Here is an 18,287-nt window from a genome sequence, read left to right as displayed (position 1 = left end):
GACTATAATCTACGAAGCGGAAGCGCTATACCGTTGGAGCACGCTGACCAAGAATCATTGACGCCGAACCACTTCCTCTTGGGCAGCTCAACGGGTAACAAGATCGAGCCAGCTACCGTATCAGAACACGCTACACTTCGCAATAGCTGGAACATGGCACAGCATATCGTCAGTGAATTTTGGAAGAGATGGATAAAAGAATATGCCGGTCACAACACGTCGGAACAAATGGTTTGAAGAAACCAAGGAGCTCGAGAAAGATGATCTGGTATTTGTCGTGAACGGAACTAAACGGAATCAGTGGATTCGAGGACGTGTCATAGAAACGGTTGTTGGTCGTGGCGGAAGAGTACGCCAAGCACTGGTGGTACAGCGAATGGTACCATACGTCGGTCTAATTAAGAAATAATGGATCTCGATTACCAAAGCAAGATTTCTCTAAAGATTATGATAATCCTGAACCTGAAGACTACAATAAATCTGAACATAGTAAGATACTACTAATAGTATCAAAATGCAGAACTTTTAATCCACCTTCTGCCCCCCATTTCGGAGGAGTATGGGAGAGGCTGATCAGAATCATAAAATCAGCACTCAATATAATGATAAACCCTTCAGGACCTAGAAAGCCATCACCCGAAGAACTTAGATCATCCTTTAAGCAAGCACAAGGTATCCTTAATTCTCGACCTTTAATCGACAAGGCATGTAATTTAACGGATGTTGTTTTAACACCTAATCATTTCTTGATCGGTAGAGCGAATAATTACATTCCACCATATGACTCGAATGCTAAGATAGTTGATTCACAGATCTGGAAAAAGATTCAACACAGATCAGAAATGTTTTGGGGATACTGGATAAAGCGTTATCTACCCACACTTCGTAAGAGGTCCAAATGGAACGATAAAATAGAGCCTATTGCAGTGAACGACATCGTTGCAATAGCTGAGGACGATAAAATACATTCAAATTGGATAAAGGGGCGAATAATTCAGGTTTATACTGCCAAAGATGATCAAGTAAGATCAGCCGAAATTAGAACCTCGGATGGGAAAACATATACGTGACCAGCGGTTAAAATAGCTGTCATCGATATTCAAGATACACCTGAAATTTATACGAACAAGGAAAGGAACAAGGATCACGTGATCCCTCTCAAAGGGACGAAACTTTGTATGAGCCGACACGCCGTTTGGACTCAGTACCTGATACTTTTTTATTGCTGAGCTCAGACCCAAAAACAAAGATAAGGGCCGACCGAACTAGCTCGTTCGAGGGCTAGGTACCATCGAAGGCTAAAAGGAACACGATAATGCATTTGATCACGATGTTCGGTAGAGCCGAAACATGAATGTATATGTAAAAACGTCTATCTGATTCAAGTTTCTGTCTCATTATAGAAGTACTAGATTAAGTTCATTTGTATATAAATTCTATTTTTGTTTTAATAAACTTCAGTCTCAGTCTAAGTTTTGACAGTCAGTGTTTATCCGAAACTAACCTCTGCACTTTCCGAAAGCGCATTTAGAAGTGCAACTTGGCAATTGTGACTAGGGTACTGAATGTAGTACTCCTTGATCAAACTACAAGTCCACAAAATCTAAAAAGGCGCAATTCTAACAGTTAGCGTTGTGTTTCTTCTTTCCTTCGCGGAAGAACCCACAAGTGCGGCTAACAGAGGTAGTGCATAGTTTATCAACAGATTCATGTGTTATGGCTGTTCGGAGATTCGTATCTCGACGCGGTTCACCGGCGGTCGTTCACTCGGATAACGCCACCTGTTTTCAAGGAGCAAACCAACAGCTTCAGGAGGAAATCACGCGTAGAAACGAAACACTTGCAACTACCTTCACCAACTCCCACACCAAATGGAAGTTTATCCCGCGCGCGACCCCTCACATGGGCGGAGCGTGGGAGCGGCTTGTCAGATCTGTAAAGACAGCAATAGGTTCATCACTAGACCATCCTCGTAAACCCAGCGATGAAACATTGGAGACTATAATCTACGAAGCGGAAGCGCTATACCGTTGGAGCACGCTGACCAAGAATCATTGACGCCGAACCACTTCCTCTTGGGCAGCTCAACGGGTAACAAGATCGAGCCAGCTACCGTATCAGAACACGCTACACTTCGCAATAGCTGGAACATGGCACAGCATATCGTCAGTGAATTTTGGAAGAGATGGATAAAAGAATATGCCGGTCATAACACGTCGGAACAAATGGTTTGAAGAAACCAAGGAGCTCGAGAAAGATGATCTGGTATTTGTCGTGAACGGAACTAAACGGAATCAGTTGGATTCGAGGACGTGTTATAGAAACGGTTGTTGGTCGTGGCGGAAGAGTACGCCAAGCACTGGTGCGTACAGCGAATGGTACCATACGTCGGTCTGTGATTAAGTTAGCGATGTTGAACGTCGTTAAGGATGGTAAACCTACGAAGCTTCCAGATGACCCAGGGCGTCAACTAGGTTTACGGGAGGGGATATGTGCCGACAACACCCCTCGCTGCAGCGGCGCTGCTGATCGATCGACTAGATTGTCATCGACGCGCGATGGAGTCATACAAGAATGATTGTCAAAGGAAAATGAAGACAGCAAGTCATTTCTATAACGTCATTTTCTGCATCACAATGTGCTTTATATAAAAAAAGGAGTATTTCGTTATTTTCTCAATTAAATTATCCTACTTAAAACTATCGAATTTAGTGTATAAAAATATATAAAGATTATTATACCCTATCGATGAAAATAGTTAAAACTCGAGAAGATTCTTACATTCTTTTGGAATACGTTCACTAAAATCCTTGAAGCTTACATCAACGGTAAAACATTGTTTGCTCTCAAGATTTGGTGACATAACCTCACGTTAACAAGGGCAATAACAACTAGCTCACAGTTCACGTGTTTTTGTTTGTAGTAATCCTCATTTACTCGAAGAGATTCAATCTCGCGCACCTTGTCAATCAAGCCTGTGATTGAGCATCCTCTGTTCAACATTCTAAGAGCAGTTGTCCGTATGTCGCGATTACGAGCTTGTCCTGCTATAGTTCCAATTATTTCATCGAACTCTTTATCATTACTTAGTTCGCATAGTCTCGCTGTTGCAGTAACACGGTTTACAAACTGAAAATCCGATTTATCTGTTTTTGGCACATCAAGGCTAGTTTCCTTCTCTGAAGCATTATTTCTGAACCCAAACAGATGTACAACCGGTGTAATGCGTTAGAAAACGGTTTGGACTCTTCACACGGAAAACCTCAAATGGACTTTGTATTTTTTAAATATTAAGCAATCGTGGACCTGCTTGAATTCTGAGAAGAATAAATTGCGTGTTTTCATCTTCAATCCCGGTCAGCTCCATCGAATCGATTAACAAATCCTTTCATAACTCAAAGAACATCTGTTTATGTCGTCATCGTCTACTAATGGAATTCCTTCAGGAACGTTCAAGGCAGATACCGAAAGTTGGTTAACAGATGAAACAACACGGGATCCTTCTACGTTCATTACTATCTCCGACCGGCAAGTACTAGATGGTCTAAATCCCTCAAAATCAACACAACTTTTCTCGCAAACGCTATTTGTTTTGTTAAGCAGCTCCACATTCGCTTTCAACGCCTCTGCTCGTTCTTGCTGTGGAGTTTCTACTATAACTGCCAACCTAGTTTTTGATTCCTCAAGCTCGTTGGTCATGGACCTTACTTTGTCAGATTTAGACGACTTGGACAGTTTAACACTCTTGTTATTCGGTGTTACTTCCCTGTAACAAAACAATCACTTGAAACTTTTTTTGTTCTCCTTTTTTCTTTTCAATTTATACGAAAATGTTTCTTAGTAATCCGTTCTTCTGCCCTTCCGTCGGAAAGCATTTGAATAGCTTCGTTTTTATCGCCCTTCCGTCGATGAAAGATTGACCGAAAAAATAATTCATCTCAACAACTTCCGACGATAAAAGTTTACTCGAGAAAGTTCGTTGCAAAATGTCTGTGTGTCTATGTGTATGTGTATGTGTGTATGTAACGTTTTTTTGTACTAACTTTTCTCGGAGATGGCTGAACCTTTGATATGAACTGATAGGTAAATGTGATATGAACAGTACATTACATTTTACCTATGAAACAGATAACTTTTAAACAGCTTTCAAATGCCAGTTCATTAAAACCTACGTGAAGAGTAGGGTGGAAAATATTCACATAACTTTTCACGTAACTATAACATGATTATTATTTTGAGTGTAGAATGTAAGCTTCGCCCTTCTTCGAAACAGGAATTATTTTCACACTAAATACAAGAGATGCCAGATTTCAAGATTTGTTGTTAATGAAAAAAAAATTCTGTTAGCACTGCAGATATTATGTCTACTGCAGAATTTACCAGATTTGTGAATACATAATTTTGCAGATATTCTGCAGTTTTTTTATTGCAGTCAATAAAAATGCTTATTTTGTTTGCTAAATCTGCAAAGTGTAACTATTTATTTAGTGCATTTAATATGCAATTAAAAATTGACCTGGCATCTCTGGTTAAGTATAACAATATTGCTGTCCTTGGTTGTCATGTTGTTGATTGAAGTAGTGACAAATAATTTTAAAATGATTTGAGTTTCATTATAGAGGTACTAAAATTATATACTGGTGTGCTAAGCATTTATATTGAACCTAGCAGAGAAAACGTGTGTTCGCTTGTAATCTGTCATACCACAGTTTTTCAATCAATGTTGGTGCTACTATTTAGGATGATGACGGTGATTATATATACATTAACACTCTTGCCGGCCGCTACCTAATTTTGGGTAGAAACTTACCCAAAATCAACTAAAGTGCAACTTCGCAATTTTAGGTAATTAGCGTATTATATAAACCAAACTAACGAGTGATGACCTCAATATTTATGTAAATGGATCATGACAACTTTGGCAATGCTGGCTACCTATGTTTTACAATCAAGTCAAAGTTTGAGTGTATCTATGTATGATCTCAAAAGAAATAATCGGTCATTTACCCAAAATTTTAAGAGCAAATTCACACGCAGAGAAAAAAATTGTAAATATAACCAAATTTGGGTTTCACGCAACGATTTTTTTTGTTAAAATAGTGACAAAAGAAAATCTGGTTTGATATAAATAATATTGCTGCTTGAAACTACAAAACATGATAATCAATTTTACTCAGTGTGTTAGTTTGTTTCAAACGACAATTTGATAAAAACAACAAATATTTCACTTGTGCGTTCCTGTCAATTTCTTGACAAACAATTTCACAGTGAATTCAATTTGAAAAATTTGTTACGAATGAACGAACCTTCGATAAAGTTAAGAATTGTTGCGCTTTAAATTTACAAACTTTTTAGTTGAAATAAATTACCTTAAATTTAGCTATTTCAACTAACGCTTTTGTTTGTTGAAATCATACATTTTTGTTTGTTTTTAAAAATAAAATGACTTCTTTAAAACTAATTTACAAGGTTATATTTAAAACTATTTTTATTTCGATTTATATTGGTTTAAAAATTTCTAGAAAACAATTATTTTTAATTTTGAAATTTTTTAAGACGCTTCGTCATTCCCGTTGCTACACGATCGAATTATTCACATACCATTGTATGTAATTGTAAAGCCCTGTTTCTTAATTTTTATAGCATCCAAACGATTCGGTGCTCCATCAGTCCGACCAATATAGAGAACCTGCATCAAATATTTTTGGTAAAGAAAATGTGTTATGTAATGTTATACAAATTTTTAAAATATACTTTATCATCAATACATACACTTGTACCCTTAGGACATGAAAGAAGCAGATCAATTTTTACTTATGAAACGCGTACAAACTTCTTCCGTGGGAGACAATAATGTCAATAATGGTGTATACGCGCGAGAAAAAATTGTTCTGGTTTACATGAAATAAAACTAACACGGTTCATTTAAACAGTAAACTTAGTTGTATCATTACACAAATAATACCATAGATAAATTGAACCAAGTTTTTTCTAGATGTGAAGTTATAGCAGGATTGAGTCAACGAGAACACTGCCGGTAACATTAATTCAACTTTGGTTGACATGTAAAAAATTGTTAGTTTATTTCAACAATAAACTCATTCGGAACAATTATATTTTTGGTTTGGTTGGACCATAATTTTGATTCAAATCAAACAGAGATCATTGTTTTTGTTGAAGGGAGAAATTGGTTTGAAACAATCATATTCTAGCTTGAAATGAATATAAATCAAATTTAAAAAACTACTAACTGTTTTGTTATTTTAAACATGCTCAATTTCTCTGCGTGCAGCAGCTGCGAGATGCATATGGGTGGTCTATAATATAACTGACACTGAAACAAACGTATCCCCAACAAGCCGTTTTAGATTTATTTATTCGAACAGTTCTACTGGCAAATTAAAAACTGGTTTACGCTGCCGTTCTATTTTTTTCAATATTTTAAACACAGATAAGGGCATATTCAGGAGTGTTCTAGTTCTAGATGCATAATTTATGTCAGTTTTAAAATTGTAAATCTAGAAATTAAAACAAGATAAACTGGCAGCCCCAACAGCGTTTTATCTGCACTCAAAATAATAATCATATTATAGTTACGTGAAAAGTTATGTGAATATTTTCCACCCTACTTTTCACGTAGGTTTTAATGGACTGGCATTTAAAAGCTGTTTAATGCATAATCCAGTAAAAGTTACGTGTTTCATAGGTAAAATGTAATGTACTGTTCATATCACATTTATCTATCACTTCATATCAAATTTAGATACCAGAAAACTACTATTTTTTATATTGGTTGAAGTCAAAAGGGAGATTCCAGATTTTAATATAAATCTATGAAATGAAAAATGCCATGAAATATAAAATATTTATTTCAGAAAATTGTCATATAATTCCAATGTCTTAAAAAGCAACTAATAACGTCGTGGTATCTCAAATCGACAAGCCTCCAGAAATCGTTTATGTTGTCACTGCCATCCAACCGAAGCCGAAGTCGAGATCCAAGAACTCCCACAACACTACCTATGCAGGTTGAAGTCGCATTACATGGTTCCAGTGTCTCTAGCTTCATACCGACGGCCTGTTTGAAGCATTCGGCAGGAGCGGGTAAACTTCCGGACTCACGCAGGCACTCGGTCCAGTTGAACACATGGAAACTTTCATACTGGAATGGTCCGGTCGATGGAGTAAAAAATTGTAATTAAGGTAGCGCTTCGCCGTGGTCACGGGAGTTCGCTGTCTATCCCGGGGTTTCACGCACTTTACCCAAAATTGTGAGAAAACGGTAAAGAAAACGGAAATTCCAAGAACATACGATTCTAGATAATTAATTTTTCTATCGATTCGTATATAAACTGTGCCTGATAAACGTTTTTATCGAAAGATTTCGTGCGAGTTTTAAAAATAAATGAGTTTTTCCATATTCTTTCGCACGCACACAATGTCAACGCATGCAAAATCGCACGAAATCTCGCGAAAGAAAAGCTTTCTAATATTTTTCGCCAAATGCATAGTAAAATCATTTACCTACAATCGTATGTTTTTGATTTTTCGTGAATCGGGTTAGTATTGGAGAAATTTGCAATTTAGAGTGAAATTTCGGCGACAAAGCAAGAGGAAGCAGTGAGTTGTCTCGCTTCGACTTGACCACGGCGAAGCGCTACCTTAAATAACTTTTCTCGCAAATATTTACACTACTTACACTTCCAGGGCCACTGCTCGCCATTTTTAAAATCGAGTTCAGGGTGGCAAGTGACCGGGAAAATCGGGAAAACCGGGAAAAAGTCGGGAATTTGATTTCACCGGGAAAAACCGGGAAAAAGTCGGGAATTTTAGTGAAAAACCGGGAAAATATTACTAGCTCACCTATGAGTAACAGTTGTTAGCATAATGATTTTTTTCAACAATTGAAAAGTAAGAGACAATACCCAAGTTTGCGTTTGAGCGAAATGTTCAGTACAAGTATTGAAATAACTTATTGTCCATTGGAAATTGGATCAACACCCCATGTCTCGTCCAACGATTTTTAGAGCCTTGCAGACAGTTTTAAATCAAACAGGAAGCATCAGAATTTTTTTAAGTTGTTATCAATAACAACATAATGAAAGCTCATTTTGAAAAATAAGGATAATTTGGATGCTTTTGTTGGATTTTTATTAAATTTTTGAATAAGTATTCAACACACTTACAAAATTTATGGCAAAATCTCAGGTTTACATAGGGAAAATTTTTAATAAAATTATTGAACATTTTTAGGAACCTTCATGTTTTTAAGTTTCATCATAATTTGTCTCAGTAATGTCATCTTTAGGCAATACTTGTGTTATGCTTATATTCCTGTGAGATGTCAAAAGGGTTCGCAAGATTAAAAAAAGAGTTGTTGACTTTGATCTTATTCACCGTTCACAGGAAGTATTTGAGTTCCTTTTTGAGAGTTGAAACTGGTTTCTGAGGACTAGAATCTTAGAAAGATTTAGAAAATGGATTGATTTGTTCAGTGAATCTATGTTTAATGTTCTTTTAAAGGTCTTCAACTATTCAATAGCAGGATCACAAGAACGTTAATATTGATGTAGATAAAGGTGAATTGAATTTAGTTTGAGCTTTTGTAACTTCGATAAGGTAATGATTTAAATTATATACGGTCATATCTATTTTTCCCAAAACAACTTCAGGGTTTACATTCGATAGTTTTCTAGTCGATAAGTTCTAAGCTGGTAGAATGTATAACTAATTGAGCTAATCATTGCTGAATGTTATTGATTGAGTTTATCATGAAGAACTCGTTTTCTCTGATTACTCTACGAGCATTTAGAACCATATTAGGAAAAAATAGATCAATATATTGTGCATTTTGACTGCTATCATTTGATTTATTTACCCATCAACGCATTGAAATCGTAAATATTGTTTATTGACTAACAGATGCATTAGAAAAAATTGGTGTTTTAAAAGAGCAAGTCGTGGCAGAAGAACGGGTTTGCGAAATTTTCTAATACACACATCTAATACATCTAATGATTTTAATTTCAATTCTATTACATGAAAATTTAAAAATTTTTTCTGACAGGACTTTGTTAATAATTGGTTTTATGGTTTTTATCACAATCACAGCATGATAATTCATCTGATGATATCGTTCATTGAACAGATGTGCTTGCAAGCGACATACTTTAAACAGTATATGTCCATATAACAATTTATTGTACCATGGCCGAAGCATTGGCAATGACGATATTATGTTAGATTCGCTGTGCCATCATCAGTGTTTGTTATTGCCGATAATTTGGCAGAAAGTGGCTCTATATTGCTCAACATTGTATACAACATTTTCAATCTGGTAGAAGACGCTACAAGAACTCGATGTCTCTCAATGCATGAACCGTGAGATAATTCACTCCACTTCATACTCTGAGTATTTCGCAGCCCGGGAACTATATATGTACAGTCCGGCATACAAAGGTTATATGCACATAGTTAGAATAAGCGGCAATAGTAAAATGATTCTATCGCAATTATCCACTGCCCGTATAGAATCGGATCGCAAAACGAGAATAAGCGACCGTTTGTTGCTTCAGAGAGAATCCCTACAGCAGCGAGCTAACCTTTGATTCTCAGACAGGTTATCGAGAGAAATTCGCTTTCGCACTGGTGTCCATTCTATGTTATATGAACCATGACGGTGTTTTGTTGCTGAGATTATATCCGTCTCTCTTTGATGGCACTGATTGAATCGTGTGAAGAGTTGCTAGCAAGCGTTCTTTGATACGATAAAAACCATCCCCGGCCATTATGCCTTTTAAATTTTCCCGCCAAACTGAGATTTCCACTTTCACTTCCGGAAGGAGCGAAGAAAAAAAATGTTCAAAATGATTTGAAGTTGCAAGCATAGATTGTTGTTGTTTTTTTCTGAGTGGCAAGCGTCCGTTTTTGGGATTGTTGTTCCTTATTGATTTATTTTCAGTCATATGTATATCAAAACAATAATAAAAACAGTCATGTGCACTCGGAAGAAATCGGTGTAACCAAAACCCCTGAATGACTTTAAAAAGGCTTTATACTTTTCTTATATGTACATGCTATAATGAATATTTTCTATTTATACATCGAAATGCCTCGAAAGTATGAGAAATCTCAATTAGCGGGCCTATTACAACGATGCTTTTTGGACATGGGATATCTGTATAAAGTTTGAATTAAAAAATATTAAAAAAAACTAAACAGGAGCGATTTGAGCCTATTCAAAAAACCGGGAATTTTTATCTCAAAAAACCGGGAAAACCGGGAAAAAACCGGGAAATTGAAATCGGCAATTCACTTGCCACCCTGCGAGTTTTTCACACTGGAAATTCACGTAGATTGTTTGACGTTTGGTCAATTCACGTAAACCTTATGTGATGACTCTATTCATTTTAGGGGATGTTCGTATAACATTCATTTTAGTCACGTAAAATATCCAATTTGACATTTGAAACCATTCTACGTGATTTTTCAAGTGAATCGAACGTGAATTTTTATTTGAGTGTGTGTTTCAAATATATAAAAAATAGAACGGCAATGTATACCACACTAAAAAAATGATCACTTAGTATTCAAATGCAAAAACATATAAATATTTTCCATAATACTTTACACGTAGATATTACTTAGTTCATATATAATAATCATATGACTCATAAAATAAAAATCATTTTCGGCAACACGTATGGTTTATGTGAATTTCACATGCATTCTATTTGATGCCGATGTATCTTTTATCGGAATCTCATTTATCTTGTATATGTTGATTTAATAGTAAGCAAATGATTCTATCGTTATAATTGACCAAAGAAAAATTATATAACATTCCATTCAGTGAGACATATATTTCCCAAAGATCTCATTATTCTTATAGTATTTCTTATTAACACTCGCTAAATGATTATGATGAAATGCACATTGAAACAAAACATTTCATTGCCTCCATTATACTTCAAAAGAAATCATCGTAATTCCACATATTTTTTGTAGGTTTCCATTATGCTCGACCGTTATCGTGAATAATTAGGCAATATTTGATATTCTAAAACATAATCTAATAATTTCTATTATGATATTCGATTACAAGTATTAATTTACCTTCCAGAACTCAAGTAATTTACCTCAGTTCGAGAATCTCAAGCCTGCTAAAGCTATCTTCTATCTTGCTAATTACCGCCATTGCTATTTTGAAGAATTTTTTCACAGCTTACAATCACATAATATGTATGTGCTTTACACCTGAAACAAAATCTGCTTGAGTGCTGCACATATAAAGAGTAAGTGCTGCACACTTAAAAGTTATCGACCTACCATTTAAAAATTATAAATGTATATTTGTATTCTATATGATGCATATGAATGTTATGTGGTAGACTGTTTTAATTATTCATGTAGTTTTCCACATGAAACTAATGTGAGGGTTTGGCTCAGTGCAGTTTAAAATTTGACAGTACTGGTCGAATAAATAAAACTAAAACGAATTGCTGGGGATACGTTTGTTTCAGTTTCATTTACATTATAGACCACCCAAATGAATCTTGCAGTTGCTGAATTTGCTCTAAAACTCTGCTGGGGCTGCCACTTTATTTTGTTATAATTATTCAGATATAATTTTAAAACTGACATAAATTATGCATCTAGAACTAGAACACTCCTGAACATGCCCTAATGCCACCCATATTTTTGTCGTGCACTCAAAATAATAATCATGGTATAGTTATGTGAATATTTTCCACCCAACTCTTCACGTAGAATTAATGGACTGGCATTTAAAAGCTGTTTAATGCATAATCCAGTAAAAGTTACGTGTTTCATAGGTAAAATGTAATGTACTGTTCATATCACATTTACCTATCAGTTCATATCAAATTCAGATACCAGAGAATTACTATTTTATATATTGGTTGAAGTCGAAAGGAAGATTTCAGATTTTTATATAAATCTATGAAATGAAAAATACTATGGAAATAACTTATTTATTTCAGAGTATTAGCATATAATTTTAATAGCTTAAAAGCAACTAATAGCGTCGTGGTATCTCAAATCGACAAGCCTCCAGAAATCGGTTTTGTTTTCAATGCCATCGAACCGAAGCCGAAGTCGAGATCCGAAAACTCCCACAACACTACCAATGCAGGTTGAAGTCGCATTACATGGTTCCAGCGTCTCTAGCTTTATACCGATTTTGAACTCGTTTTTAGGTGCACCAACAGCCTGTTTGAAGCATTCGGCAGGAGCGGGCAAACTTCCGGACTCACGCAGGCACTCGGCAGTTGAACACATGGAAACTTTCATACTGGAATAATCCGGACGATGTAGTGAAAAATTGTAATTAAATAACATTTCTCGCAAATATTTACACTACTTACACATTGAGGTCCACTGTACGCCATTTTCAAAATCGAGCTTTTCACACTGGAAATTCACGGAAATTCATTTTGGTTTGGTTAATTCACGTAAACCTTATGTGATGACTCTATTCATTTTAGGGAATGTTCGTATAACATTCATTTTCGTCACGTAAAATATTCAATTTGACATTTGAAATTATTTTACGTGATTTTTCAAGTGAATAGAACGTGAATTTTTATTTGAGTGTGAATACCAAACCGGGGAAGAACTTGACACATTACCTGTGTTTCATTTTTTCAATTGTGGAGGTCGCGTTTTTATTTAAAATGGAACGTCCATTAAACATGCTACTTTGTATCAGTGGAAAATGATGCATTCGTTTTGTGTTTTGTGGAATCGCACACGCAAAGAAAAAACTGTATAAATTTCAGGGTTTACATTGCTTTCGATATGAGATTTGTATTCTAGGCGATTGGCTCTAAGGTAGTAGTATATATACTTAATTGTATTATTCGTTTCCTAATTTGAAAACTTGAATGTTATTGGTGGATGATCTGAATCAAAATCAAAGAATCAGGTCGATTGTAGAAGGATTTCTTATAGAAGATAAATTAGTTGGCAATTGGAAATATAACTGTATAAAAACCAGCAAAGATTTCATCATGCAGAACTCATACTTTCTGATTATGTATGTTTCTGATTACTCCACGAGAGATGCCTAACATTTAGAATCCTGTTAGGAAAAACAGATCGATGTCTTGTGAGTTTTACAGCTATCATTTGAATTGTAATCATAAACATGTTGCATTTCAAAAATGTGATGACATGACGGACTTATTGTTTATTGACTAACAGAAACATTAAAAAAAATGATGTTTTAGAAGAGCCAGTCGTGACAGCCGAACGGTTTTGCTCAGGTATACATCTGATGATTTTATATTAAATTTTATAATACAAGAATTTAAAATTTTTTTCTGATAGTATATTGTTATTAATTGGTTTTGTGGTTTCCATTACAATCAGATTATGACAATCTGTTCATTAACCGTGTTTGCAAGAGAATTGCTATAATTGAAACAGCGTATGTCCGTATGACAAATTGTTGTATTATGACCAAAGCCCTGGTAAAGACAAAATTATTTTAGGTTCGCTGTGGCATCATGCCGTTTATAATTTTACCACCGGTACTGAGAGTTCACTTGCACTTTCGGAAGGAACGAAGAAAGTTCTGTATAATTGCTTTGAAGTTTCTTATTGATTTATTTTCCTTGTTGGTTTATCATATTTAGTTATCATATGTATACTAAAAATAATAAAAACAGTCATATGCGCTCGAAAGAAATCGTTACGTGTATCCAAAACCTCTAGATGACTAGAAAAAGGTTTTTCTTATATGCACTAGTAATAATCAAAATTCCCTAATTATGCATCGAGATATCCGCAAAGTACTTCAATCCTCAATCACCGGGTCTATTATAACGTTCTTTATTAGACATGGGATATCTGTTTAAGGCTTTAATAGAAGGAATATTTGAAAAAAAAATAATAAAAAGAGACGATTTCAGGCTATATTAAAAACCAGTAATTTTAATCTCGCACACCGGGATCGGCAATTCACTTTCCACCCTGAATGACAGTTTCTCTTTGTTTGCTCTTTCTTACATGATTATCGAATTGATTTTATATTTGACGCTCTACTCTTCGCAAAACTTTCAAGCTAAAACCACAAGCATTCGATTTATATTGGAAAATTTCAAGAAATTTAAGTAATGACTACGTAATATTTAAAAGAGAAAGATGACAATGAGAGACACGTGGTAATTTGAAGGGGAAAAAGTTTATTTTGCATATGTTTACGTCTCATCTTTGACTCATTACACACGAAATGTAATGTCATAGCAGTTCAGATTGAACTGCTATGCACTGATGAACAGTGGTAGTAATATTCGAACCGATCACCGATGCTTTTGCAAATTTGCTCGGACATGTTCTCCGAGCGTTAACATGCGAAGAGTTTGAAAACTTTTCCCTCGGCTCATGCGAAGCTGATATGTACTCAGTGTTCGGCGAAGCAATTGATTTTGAACCGTTCGGTTGGCGGATAAATGGCGAAGATCGAGTGAACTCCATTCGATACGATGATTTGTAAAATACAATACTCGCAAATTTGAAATTATTTATATATGGGTATATGTATATTAATGTAGAGTGATAAATATGAAAAAGAAGCTTTATTTTTCCGATTGATAAATCGATCAAAAGCAATCCGTATTGAATTATTTTGGACATTTTAAGTAAGCGTAGGGTGGCTAATTCGAGAAATTTGTAAATTTTTCGACAAATGCAAATGTGATGCTACACCCAACCATCGATTTACGCGCTTTATATATGTACTAGCTGGCCCGTCGAAGTTGGTCTTGCCCGAAAATTATTTGTTCGAAATTATGTTTTCGGAGAGCAGAATTGCCAAACGACTATGTGGTTAACGTTTCTCTGCAATATTTTTCTGAATAATTAACCTACAGTCAATGAAATTCGACACACATTCGCTTTAGCCCAAAAAAAGAAACGTCAACAAAAATCAATGTGAAAATGTGAAAAACTTCTGTTAAGTAAAAATAGAGCAAATGAACAGACTTACCGACTCTCGTCCTTTGAATCAATGTACCAAAAGGAGATCCCTCGAACGGTTTTGACATAATGAAGGTGCCACATTTTCTCTTCTAGATTGAATTCTTGCTTCCGGTAATCGATAAAAAAGCTCCTGAACCAGAATTTTGTATTGATAAACTTAATACAATGTTGAGGTGTTTCTCTTCTAGAGTTGTTCATTCGGTAGATTAGGATATGTTTACAATTTGTATTTAGCCCAAGTAACCAGAAGTTCGTAAAAAATATTTGGCTTAAGCAGCAAACAAAGCATTCTGAAAAGTCCGTTTTTAAGGAATTACTAATACTTGTATGTTCAACAGAACAAACTTTGAAGCAGTTTCTTGTACAGCTTTTAAGCAGCGAGAAAGTTTCCTCAGGACTTATTCTGTATGTTCAAGTTGCTGTAAAGTGCCACGCGTACTTTAGAGCTTTAAAAAAGTACATATTTTTCAGGTACTGTTGAATTTTTTGTTGCTTGGAGAGACCAATTTGAACATCCTTCACAGGATATAAAATATGAAATATAAATATAGCAATCTCAATCCATTATGGTAATCAGCTTGAACTATCATCAACTATCAACTAATCATTGATATCTAATTGTCACTTATTGTGTGCGCTTAGTCTAATCTAAATCATTAGAAAGCTAAATGCAAGGAAAATCTACAGTACAGTCTTTTTATTGATTCATTTAATTTTTTTCTGAATTGTTAAACTCGAGCCCGCATTGACCAATACTATTCATCTGACTGCATTGAAGACAATTCATCAGCTGGTAAATGGTATCAGAAGGTTTTCTCCTATCTACAGCGGTTTTCTAGAACAGTAATATGCATTCCGTCATTGAGTCATTTGGTAAGCAATAATTTCGATACCCAATTAAGCACGTGGCTTTAAATGACGAATAGCATAGATCAAGTATGCATGTGAAATCTCCACACAAAATAACTCGTAGTGCGCCAAACGATTTTGTAAACGATCTAGTATTCTTTTCTTCAACGACCAAACACTTATGCAACTCGTAATGCGTCAAACACCTATCGATGATCCAGCAAGCATAGGCGACTTTTTCAACGGAAAATTCCATTGTCCATACAAAACAAACGTAATGGATTTTTCCCATTTTTCCGGCAAATTGCAATCACATGACCGTTAATCCAGACAAATGCTCGATCATAACGTTTACGAGAAAAAAGTGCCTTTGAAATTCGAATACTTTATTGAGCGATTCATGATTGGTAGATCGACGTGTATCAAGTAGGGTAACAGAGGTATTTTGGCCACTTCATATATTTTGGCCCACCTAACAAACTATATGGATTCAATCGATCTTAGGTAACCCATGTTGCATCAGTTTGAAGCTAATCACATTAAATTACCTATTGCGGAAGGGTTTTTCAAAGATATTAAAACATTTGGTGGATATTTTTACAAAGTGGGCCAAAATAAAATCGATCCTAAAGCGGGCCAAAATACCTCTGTTACCCTACCTTGGCGTTTTTCTTGACAAGCAGTTATCATTCAAGCAACACACCAACTAAATTTTATTTATTTATTTCGTCAAGCAAATGTAGACAACATATAAAAGGTTTACAATGTTTACTTAGATACTTTCGCATTATTTCATTTCATTTCGACTAAGCTGGAATTTCATTTCATTTTATAACATACCAAGGTCAAGATGTTCGCAATATTGATTGTAGTGGCGCATTATTCGGTTGATTGGGCTATATTTTGCATAATTTGTTCTAGTGTTTCTTTCTAAACATAATTTTCTGGTTCGTAATTGATGGCTAGGTGTGTAAAAATTTAATTGCGATTATAAAGAAGGGGATTGAATGCGTTGAGAAATAATGTCGCTGATAAAATAAAGCATTGCAAGATCGCGGCGTTCTTTAAGTGTTTGAATATTGATGAGCATACAGCGTGCTTCATATGGTGGTAAAGGAAATGTCCAATTTAATTTACGAAGTGCATATAAAAGAAATTGTTTTTGAATAGATTCGATGCGTTCTTCGTGAATAAAATTGTATGAATTCCATACTAGGCTGCAATATTTCAAAATAGGTCCAAAATATGTACTGTATAATATTTTAATTGTGTACACACTTAAAACCATTTCTTGAGCTCGGCATAATAAAATGCCGAAACTGATCAGCAACACCTAAATTTGCTGATTGCTCAGTAATCAATACGCATGTTTATAAACTTCGTTAAATGCATTCACTGATATTTCGGTAAAATGCTTCACTTTGCCGAAATTTGACATAATTGCTTGCTGAATTTATCAGTAAACAACAGATATGCCGACATCAGCAGAGACGTTTGCCGAGATTTCGGAATATGCGCTAGCTGTTGCCGAGATTCAGCACGACAGCTGTCATTTATTGTCGCGTCACATTTTCGCTTCGCATTGCGCGATTATTTTCTGATGAAATTCTCGAGTGAAAAAATGGATAATCTTCGAAGAAACGTGGAACCACTTGCAAGTAAAAATATTGAATAAATATAGTGACATGTTTCGCTTTATAAAAAGCGACTTTATCAGATCACATTATAAGGGAAAAACACCCAACACAGGGCTCAAAGAGTCCTCGAGACAAAACTTTGGGGGATATGCGAAAAAATAACCCAATGCATGGACAAATTCAATAGATCAAAGTAAGTTTATTTTTTGAACAATACCGTATATGCATCATTAAATATTGAAAATTTTTGTATATTTATTTTTATTTTCATATTTCCAGCTCGACTCAAGATGGCCGCATCCGGAAACGCCGCTTTTTATTATGCTACATGTTTTAAGGTAGAGGCTTTAAGCACTACTGGCAACAAATTTGTAAGCCTCCTTTAAGTGTTAATAAAATGAATTTTTTGATCCTGAATGGTGTGTTTATAATGTTTAGAAATTACAAAAAAAATTAATTGACTAGATTTTTAATTACTGATGATTCGGTAATTTGTTTTTTTTTTTTCATTTTTTCGTTTTATTTTATTGCCGAATATTCAGCGAACGTTTCACTGAGCAAACAGTAAATCTTATGCTGGCGATTTCGGCAATATTTGACGTTTGTCAAATTTGATGGTGCCGAGACGCTCAGTTATTTTATTTTTGCCGAGATGATTGCTGATTACTCGGCTGTGCGAATCTCGGCATTTTCAGCTAAAAAATTTAAGTGTGTATGGGTCCTGGAAGTTATGACTGAAGCGTTTATTAAAGCCTAGCATGCTATTTGCTTTATTGATTATGGTATTGCAGAGTTCCA

General features: G+C 35.1%; 1 long non-coding RNA gene across 1 annotated transcript; it reads left to right on the top strand.

Moving 5' to 3' along the window:
- The first annotated feature begins 4,448 nt into the window (after positions 1–4,448).
- Positions 4,449–17,892, top strand: LOC131432648 (uncharacterized). The gene is made up of 3 exons (XR_009229928.1): positions 4,449–4,845; positions 5,644–5,707; positions 5,787–17,892. It is a non-coding gene; the product is annotated as an uncharacterized LOC131432648 (long non-coding RNA).
- The last annotated feature ends 395 nt before the right edge of the window (positions 17,893–18,287 follow it).

Source organism: Malaya genurostris, chromosome 2 (genome assembly GCF_030247185.1).
Source record: "Malaya genurostris strain Urasoe2022 chromosome 2, Malgen_1.1, whole genome shotgun sequence".
Taxonomy (NCBI): domain Eukaryota; kingdom Metazoa; phylum Arthropoda; class Insecta; order Diptera; family Culicidae; genus Malaya; species Malaya genurostris.
Note: the sequence above shows the minus strand (reverse complement) of the source record. Positions and strands in the feature narration are given on the sequence as shown.